Source organism: Melozone crissalis, unplaced genomic scaffold (assembly GCF_028551555.1).
Source record: "Melozone crissalis strain CALT ecotype California unplaced genomic scaffold, PUWL_Pcris_2 ptg000209l_1, whole genome shotgun sequence".
NCBI classification, from domain to species: Eukaryota; Metazoa; Chordata; class Aves; order Passeriformes; family Passerellidae; genus Melozone; species Melozone crissalis.
The window spans coordinates 474,409-483,245 of NW_026535973.1; the positions used below are offsets into that span (position 1 = coordinate 474,409).

At 51.8% G+C, this 8,837-nt stretch overlaps 1 pseudogene; it reads left to right on the forward strand.

Annotated features, from left to right (window-relative positions):
• The first annotated feature begins 2,333 nt into the window (after positions 1-2,333).
• LOC128949269 (cell division cycle protein 20 homolog) lies at positions 2,334-7,513 on the forward strand (annotated as a pseudogene).
• The last annotated feature ends 1,324 nt before the right edge of the window (positions 7,514-8,837 follow it).

An 8,837-nucleotide genomic window follows, 5' to 3' on the forward strand; every position in this document is an offset into this window, starting at 1 on the left:
TCCTGGCCAGGGAGCCTGGCCAGAGCCGTGCCCTGCGGGCCGGGGCCTTTAGGGGCAGCTGTGCAGCTGGGCCAAGCTGTGCCAGCAGCTCCAGCTGTGCTGGGGAGCCTTGCCAGCTCTGGGCCCTGCTGTGCAAGAGGCTCCCTTTGTGCCACTGGCAGCTGGGGCCTCAGCACCTCCTCTTTCCACAGTTCAACCTCTGGACAGGAGTTGTAAGATGGTGGCTGCACCTCACACCCAAAGAGCAAGAGCAGCCCATCCAGCAGTTAGAAGAGCCTGGGTAGCCCTGTCAAGAGTTCTGAGAAGAAGACTCCAGAACAGCCATCGACAAGGAAATCTCCTATTCTCCTGGAGATCCCACTGCCACCTCCTCGTCCCATGTATATCCCCAAGCTACTTCCATCTCTTTTTTGATCCTCCTCTGTCCCGTCCCGACTTCTTCTATAGACCCCAGGAGCAGCCCAGCACCCTCCAGCCCCTCCTGAGACCAACATGTCCCTTCCTGTGCCCCTGAACCCCCTGGTCCTGCCCTCTAAACAACACTGACGTTATCCCCGCTCTCTGCCAGTCTTGGTGATGGCCCTTTCTTTAGTTGCACTACAGGGAAGGTGCCGTCACCCCAGTGTCTGGGTGGCAGCAGCAGCAAAGCCCAGCGGGCAGCAGCACTGGCTGAGCTCCATGGCCAGGAGCAGCCGTGGATGCCCACGGTGTCAGCAGGCAGGAGCCAGGTAGGGGCTGCTGTGACCAGCGGCGGGGTCCCCAGGGCTGGGGGAGCCCAGGGGGCAGGCAGCAGCATGGGGCTCCTGAGAAAAAGCAACCCCAGTTGCTTTGTTTTTCAGTTTTAGAAATTAGAAATTTGTAGACATATTTCAAAACATTTTTTCTGTAGAGACACACCCCCAAATATATCTTCCCAATTACTATAGTGTTTAAAGATTTTTGTAAGTATTTTTAGAATCAAGAGAACAAGTGACCCCATTTTTTCATTCTTAAAAATATTTAGAAATATCTGTTGTAGGGAGCAATCGCCAAATTTTTCGTTCCTGTTTCCACGACACATCTCTATTTTTGAAACTAGTTTTAGTGTTCTGGAAAATATTTTCCCCTTTTACAATAAAAAATAAAATTACATTTCAGTGGTAATCTTTATTCTAGGAAGAAGTAAGACCCCTGCAGTCAGCCAGCCTGCTGCAGAGGCTCTTTTCCCGCAGGAGCTTTTTACCTAGTCACAACCAACATGCATAAAACCTTTTCCCTGATACTTAAGATTTTTGACAAGCTAATGTCTTAGTCGTCTCAGAATAACTATGAGCACAGTGGGCATCTCTTCAAGTTACCATCTTTGTTTGCTTCTGGTGGAACTCCCTCAGTTCTAGAGCAGGGCCTTCTCTCAGCTTCCTGCTGCACCCGGGCTCTCCTCCCAGCCTGCTGGGCTTTGTTGGGTGGCACAGCCTGTGCCAAAGGGCGCCAAGGTGCCTGCAGGCCCCAGCTCTGGGGGAAACGGAGAATGTCCTGCCCGCATCCACCGTGCTGCCAGCTCAGCAGTGCAGCACAGCACGGGCTGACCCTCCCCATTGCTCCCACAGGTGCAGCTGGAACCACAGCACATGTTCCTGATGCCCAGAAGTCCTTGGAAGGGGTTTCTGTCAGGAACCAGGCTGCTGGCTGGGGTTCCTGGCAGGCCTGCTTGTTTTGGAGCTTATCTTCATCTTATGCTCTATCCGAATTTGGACTTAAGAGAAGACAGTGAGTGTTTAGTTCACCTTTCCCTCAAACAGCTTCTTTTGAAAGTCTACTGTACATAGGAAACATTCCCAGTGAGGCTGCAGTGTAGGTGTGGCCAGTCCATGACGGTCCAAAGAACTCTGCTGAGGGTTCTGCTGCTGCCCAGAGCTTTCATTGGCCTCCTAATTGCTGGGCCTTGTCCTGGGGGGCCTGCTGGGGCTGCAGCCAGTGCTGGCTCCCACTGAGGCTGCCTGGCCAAGAGCAGCCCCAGGGGCACAGGGCAGAGGCAAAGCACGGTGGGGAGGATAAAGAACAGGGACGAGATTGCCCTTGAAAGGCAGGGGACAGGAGAATGTCGCTTATCGGAGGAAGCCCCAAAGAGCGGCTGGAAGGGGTGCCAGCTGATCAAGGACCCCCAAGGAGTGGAGGGAGGGTGTATAGGCTGATGGAGTGTCCCGAGGAGCGGTTGGGGAGCGTAGGGGTGTCCATTGGTGGGGAGGAGCAGCCGGAGCGCTTGCACGGTCCGGTGATGGGGAGGCCAGCGGGGCCTGTCAGAGTAGGCTCAGCCCGGCTGGTGGGTACGGCTAACGCCGCCCGCCCGCAGGACCATGGCGCAGTTCCTGTTCGAGGCGGACCTGCGCGGGCTGCTGAAGCTGGACACGCTGATCCCGAATGCGCCGCCTACGCGATGGCAGCGCAAGGCCAAGGAGAGTGGCCCCGGGCCCAGTCCCATCGGCGTGTCGCCCATGAAGCCGGCCAATTGCTTCCGCAGCTCCAGCAAGACGCCGTCCAAGACACCCGGTGAGCGCCGGCCCCCAGCGACAGAGGTTGAGTGCGGGAGCCTCGCCCAGGATGCTTGTCTGTAGCCATGGGGCTCTGGGCTCCCTGCCACGCTGCCCTACTGGCTGCTGCTCAGGCAGGAGGAGGTGGTCTGTGCTCCTGACAGCCACCCACCTCCTTGTCAGCATTAGGGGCAGAGCTCTTAGCACTGGGGCTGGCGAGCTGCTGTTTGCCCAGCTGAGCCTTGCTGGCACAGCTGTATGCTAGGACGAGTGTGGGCAGGACTGTTAGCTGACAGCTTTACATCTTGTGAGCGTTTTAGTATCTTCCCCTTATCTCTGGACTCTAGAATTGTTGCACTAGACCCAAGGAGTTGCACCACACTGTCCCTAACCAACTTGGTGGCAGGGAGGAAAATATAAGTTAGTTGTGACTGGGTGGCATGAGACCTCAGAGTCCTACTTGTCTGGTGGGTGTGATGTGGAGGAGTGTTGGGTTTGCTCCCATGAAAGCTCTAATACAGGCTGTTAAATAGCTGTAAGACAATATTTTCATATGTGAATGCAGGTAAATCTGGATCCAAAATTCAAAGCACCCCCACAAAGGCTGGGGGGGATCGCTACATTCCCAAACGCAGCACTATGCAGATGGAGATGGCAAATTTCCTCCTAACCAAAGAGAATGACCCTGATGAGGATTCCCCTACCAAGAAGGTGAGCATGTTGCTAAGTTACAATTACTTCACAACCGCTACTCCTTCCTGCCCCTTTACTCTATCAAGTGGGCACATGGGACTGACAAGTCCCAGCCATCACTACTTGCAGCTCTGGGCTTCAGGAGCCTAGGATGAGATTGAAGCTGTAGAGACTGCCATGCACTCTAAGCCTATGCTGCTTCTAGCAGCAAAATCTACCTTTGACTAATGAGGCTTTAAAATGTAGCAGGCAACAAAAACACAAAGCTGTGAGCCTATGCAAAGTGAAACTGCTGGTGGTAGCTATTCTAGGACAATGTCTCCACAGGGAACACTTCTGGAATGTTTTACACTGTGTTCTGAAATCTGTTTATGAAGCATTTGGTCGCTTTGTGGCTGTGGCTTTTCCCACTGGCAATGACACTGAGTTTGCCATTGTGTGAAAATGTGAGCAGGACGATGTATGTAAGTCTGAGGGAAAACTGCTTTGACCTGCCTCTGTGTGACTGACCCTTGCAGCACAGTCAAACATCTTCAGATTCTAAGAGAAGGGGACTTAGGTGTCTGTTTAAATTGCAGTGTGGGAATTGTTTTAAATGCATTGCACTGAGGGTGATTTGTCTCTGTAGGAGCAACAGAAAGCCTGAGCAGTGAATCTGAATGGTTTTGATGTAGAAGAGGCAAAGATCCTCCACCTCAGTGGAAAACCACAGAATGCTCCAGAAGGTATGATACAGAGTCGTGTGAGCTGAATCAGCAGGAGAGATCAGGTCAGGGGAACAGCAACACAGAGGCTCTGTGTGTGGTCACAGGAGAAATCAACTGGTTTCTGAGAGCTGTACAGGCTGGAGTCTCCTTTCTTACGGTTCCTGAGGTCGAGGGAGGGCATAACAGTTACAGTGAATTTATTTAGGAGAGTTGCTATGACTGCCAGTTGGTCACCTGTTACAGGGCTTGCAAGGGTCTTCAGGGTGGAGAGAGAAATGAGAATCTGACCTCATGTTCAGAAGGCTTGATTTATTATTTTATGATATATATTACATTATTACTATACTAAAAGAAATAGAAGGAAAGTTCTCAGAAGCTAGCTAAGCTAAGAATAGAAAAAGAATAAATAAACAAATTTCTGTGTCTCAACAGAGAGTGAGACCCAGCTCTGCTCTGAGTGGTCAGTAAATCCAAACATTCACCCAAGACCAATCACGCATCCACCTGCTGCATTCCACAGCAGCAGATAACCATTGTTTACATTTTGTTGCTGAGGCCACAGCTTCTCAGAAGGGAGAAAAATCCTAAAGAAAGGATTTTTATGAAAAGATGTCGGTGACAGTCACCTGTACTGCAGGTTCCAAGCCTTCATGAAGTCTGTAAGAGCATCAAAGTCTCTGCTGTGCATTTTCTAGCTTAAACTGCAACTAAATATAATGGGATTCAAAAACCCAAGTGTTTGTTAAATTTGTTTCCATGAATGAGCAAATTGTAGCTCACCCCTGTTCAGCAGTTCATTCTGCCAGTGATTTTTGTGCACGGCAGGCTTGTGAGTGTTTCTCTTAGGACTTTATTTTCACTCCAAGGGATTCCTAGTTGGGTGAGCAGCACTCAGCTGGGAGGAAACTAACTCAGGTTAACAAACCTGTTCCCCTGCACACAGGCTATCAGAATAACCTGAAAGTGCTCTACAGTCAGAAAATGGCACCTGGATCCAGCAGGAAGAAGAGCAGATATATTCCCTCAAAGCCAGACTGGGTCTTGGATGCACCAGAGATGTTCAATGACTACTGTAAGTAGGCTACAGGGTTGAGTGCTGGGCATCCAGAACATTCTGCATTGGATTGCTGTTCCTAGGACAGTGTGATTGGGCTGTCTGTATTATTTTGTGTACTCAGGCTAGCACAGACCACTTCTGGAGTGTCCCTGTGTGGCCTTACAGGGACAGTGGTCTAGGGCACTGTGTAGGTGCCTTGGAGCAGGGTACCTGGCCCCAGCAGCTGGGCATAGTGACACTCAGAAGGCTGCCCCTCACCTGTACGTGTGTGTGTGCACATGTGCACCCGCGCCTGCTGCATCAGCACGGGTAGAGGGCAGGGCTATCTAGCCAAGCATGGTGTGACCTGCACTGCTCTTTCAAATTGTAGATCTGAATCTCGTAGACTGGAGCTCCCAGAACTTCCTTGCAGTGGCTCTGGACAACACTGTTTATCTGTGGAATTACGGTACTAGGGAGATTATCCCCCTACTGCAGACGGATATCCTTACATTTCCTCTGTGTCATAGATTAAAGATGGAGACTACCTTGCTGTTGGCACAAGTAGTGCTGAGGTTCAGGTGAATGCAGGACTAAAACTAGAGGTGTTTTCTAGGGATTGACAGAACTGTGGGGCCTTGGCTGGCAGAGGAAGGATGCCATGCACCTGACTTGTCTTCCCTGGTGTGGGGTGGAACTGCCCAGTGTGCAAGGCAGGGTTTGGTCTGGGGGTTTTCTGATAAGTAGCGTAACCTTCTGTGCTATAGTCATGAGATACACATTTTCTCTGTTCCCTTACTGAGTAAGCTGAGAGAGCCTGTGCAGTGAGGTTCCTAGGGCATAGAAACAGGATTGGGTTTCTTCTGAAGAACTTTTTGCTTTGCCTCTCCAGCTATGGGACGTTGAGCAACAGAAATGTCTCCGAACCATGACCAGCCATTGTGGCCTTGTGAGAACCCTCAGCTGGAAAGCTGCATCCTCTCCAGGTAAAGCAGTGGGTCAAGGGCAGTTTCCAGTTGTTGCAAACTCCTATCCCTCAATCTACGTGTGGCATGGGTTAGGGATGGCAGAGAGAAGTTTGTCCTGGCTTGGGATTCTTATTTAGCCTTATCTGTTGGGGCTGTGAGGAGAAGGCCTCTTTCCTGTATTGCAATTTGTGCTGAAGTTGTAAAGAGCTTGTGTGGGTGTTTCACTCACACCAACAGACCTGTGTTGCTGGTAACACTGGTTGAAACCCAGTGGCAGGTATAGCAGTCTTGCAATAACAAAAATGGATTTGGGTGAAAATGTGCAGCCTGACCCTGCAAGCCTTCTCTTCTCTCTGCAGTGGTGCACAGACTGGGCACATCCATCACCACGATGTCCGAGTGGCTGAGCATCACGTGGCCACCCTTGCTGGCCACACACACGAGGTGTGTGGACTCAGATGGTCTCTGGATGGCCACTACCTGGCCAGTGGTGGCAGTGACAGTCTGGCGAACGTCTGGCCATGCACCCAAGGTGGGGGTGGAGACTTTGCTCCTGTACAGACCTTCACTCAGCACCAGGGTGCTGTCAAGGTGAGCACAGAGCTGCCACGGGCGGATATGTGTGTGCAAGGCAGGCATGCAGCACTGGCTGGGCGCAGGTTGCCTCTTGTATGTTTTAAAATGAACTCTCCTCGCTCAGGCCTGGCGTGGTGCCCATGCCAGATGAATGTTCTAGCCACTGGAGGTGGCACTAGAGACAGACATATCTGCATCTGGAACGTGTGTTCTGGCGCCTGCCTCAGTGCTGTTGATACCCGTTCCCAGGTGAGATATGAACATCAGCTTGGAGACAAACACCTTCTGGCAGCACACCTCCACAGAGCTGCTGGCTCCTCAGGCCCAAAGGCACAGGGAAGGAGGGGGACCATGCTCACCTCCGAGTGGTGAGCATCAGCGCAAGGACCCTGTATCACCTGTGTTACTGCCTCTTTGCAGGTCTCTTCTATCCTATGGTCAACAAACTACAAGGAGCTCATTTCAGCCTATGGCTTTGCGCAGAATGAGCTGATTATATGGAACTATCCAACAATGACCAAGGTTGCAGAGCTGCAAGGTAGGTGGACAGGGCCTGGGTGTGGGGGGGCTGTTAGAGGCTGAAGACAGCTGCACTCCTTGGTTGGAGCCTGCAGCATCACTGATACAGGACAGTATCCGGGGCCATGCTGCTAGGAGTAAAGCATGCCCACGGGGCTGTGGAAGAGATACCACTGATCCAAGTGTGTGCTTGGGGTCTGAAATCACGCTGCCACAGCCACTGGGGGGACAGCTATGCAAGCTGGCAGGGCTCATGGGAGCATACAGGAGTAAATGTGCATGTGCTGATCAGCTCAGCCTGGATTGCACATTCCTTCTCCTCCTCAGGTCATACTGATAGAATCCTGAACCTGACCATGAGTCCTGATGGTACAACAGTGGCCTCAGCAGCTGCTAATGAAACAGTGCAGGTCTGGAGCTGTTTTGAGATGGATCCCATAAAGAAGAAGGAGAAAAGAGAAGGCAAACAGTGCCAAAAGTGGGATTCTTCACCAGAGCATCCGCTGAGAGCACGGGATTGTTGTGGGGAGGGGGATATTTGGTTTTACACACTGTACAGTATTTTAAATGTCAATGAACTGCTTAACTTGACTTTTTCTTAATGGAGTCTTATGGAAGAAAAAGCCGTGGCTCCTAAACCCAAGTCCTCCCTGAGGCTGGGGATCTGGGCAAGGAGTGGAGACCTAGGTCTTAAGGGCCAGTTTAGAGGCCCCTGAGCTTAGCACAGCCTAGCAGAAGGATGCTGTGCAAGGGCTGTACTTCTGTTTCTGTCCCAGCTAAGACAGATATGTCACCTGCCCCATCTGGATGCTGACTACAAGCATAGCAGCTCCACCACAGGCTCAACTGAAAGCACAGCATGGCTATGGCCTCAGTTTGTGTTGTCCTGGCCTGTCTCACAAGCCCAGAGACACCTTACCATGGCTCTGCAGGCAGATCTCAGTTTGTCTTGTTAGCTACAGGCAGCCATCACTGCCTGCCTATGGTGCTGGAGTAGAATAGCTGTTGGAAAAAAAAGAAGGGAGAGAAATATAGAGCAACAGCTGTAATCACCCCAAAGGCTGGAAAGGGGCTGGCTCTGGCATGAAGCCTGATGCAAAACAAAAGGTTAGCTTACACTGCCACAGCCAGCCTGGATGTCATGCAAGAGCCACGCAAAGCACCACCAACCCTGTGCTCAGCCTTCAGTCACGTATTCTTCCAACAACTCTGATCTCCCTTCCCCTCCTGCTGACAGGAGGCCCTGGTGCCTCACTGAGGCTTCATGCAGGGGAGCCAGCACAAGGGCTCAGCTGACATTTATTGGGGCTTGACTCCCCTACACTTGGAAAAATGCCTTTTTTCCAGGCTGAACTGTGCTGGAGCAAGTTGCAGAAAATATATTTGAGCCCTTACCTGACCAACAACCAGCTCAGCCATGCTGCTTTGCACGGTGGAGCCGCAGTGTCTGAGGTTGTGGGGCTGCACCAGACCCATCAAGCCTGTCCTTCAGCTGCACCAGCATTGCCAGGGGCTGCTGGGGACACCGCACAGCTGATAAGCACCTTGGCTTGTACAAAGCAGCTCCACCAAGCCTGTGCCTCCCATCAGCCCTCAGTGATTAGCTGAGGGTGGATTATTAACTGTTTTCACCTTTCCCTCAGCACAGTGCCACACTGTGCCCAGCACCAGCTCTGCCTCCTGAGCCTTACAGCAGCTGGAACCTTCCAAGGTTCCAACTTGTGCTCTGCCAAGGCCAGTGAGTGTGTAACCACACCCACCACAGCACCCCCACACACACACATAAAGCTGATATGGGGGGCACAGTGTCGGAGGAAGGAGACCCAGACAC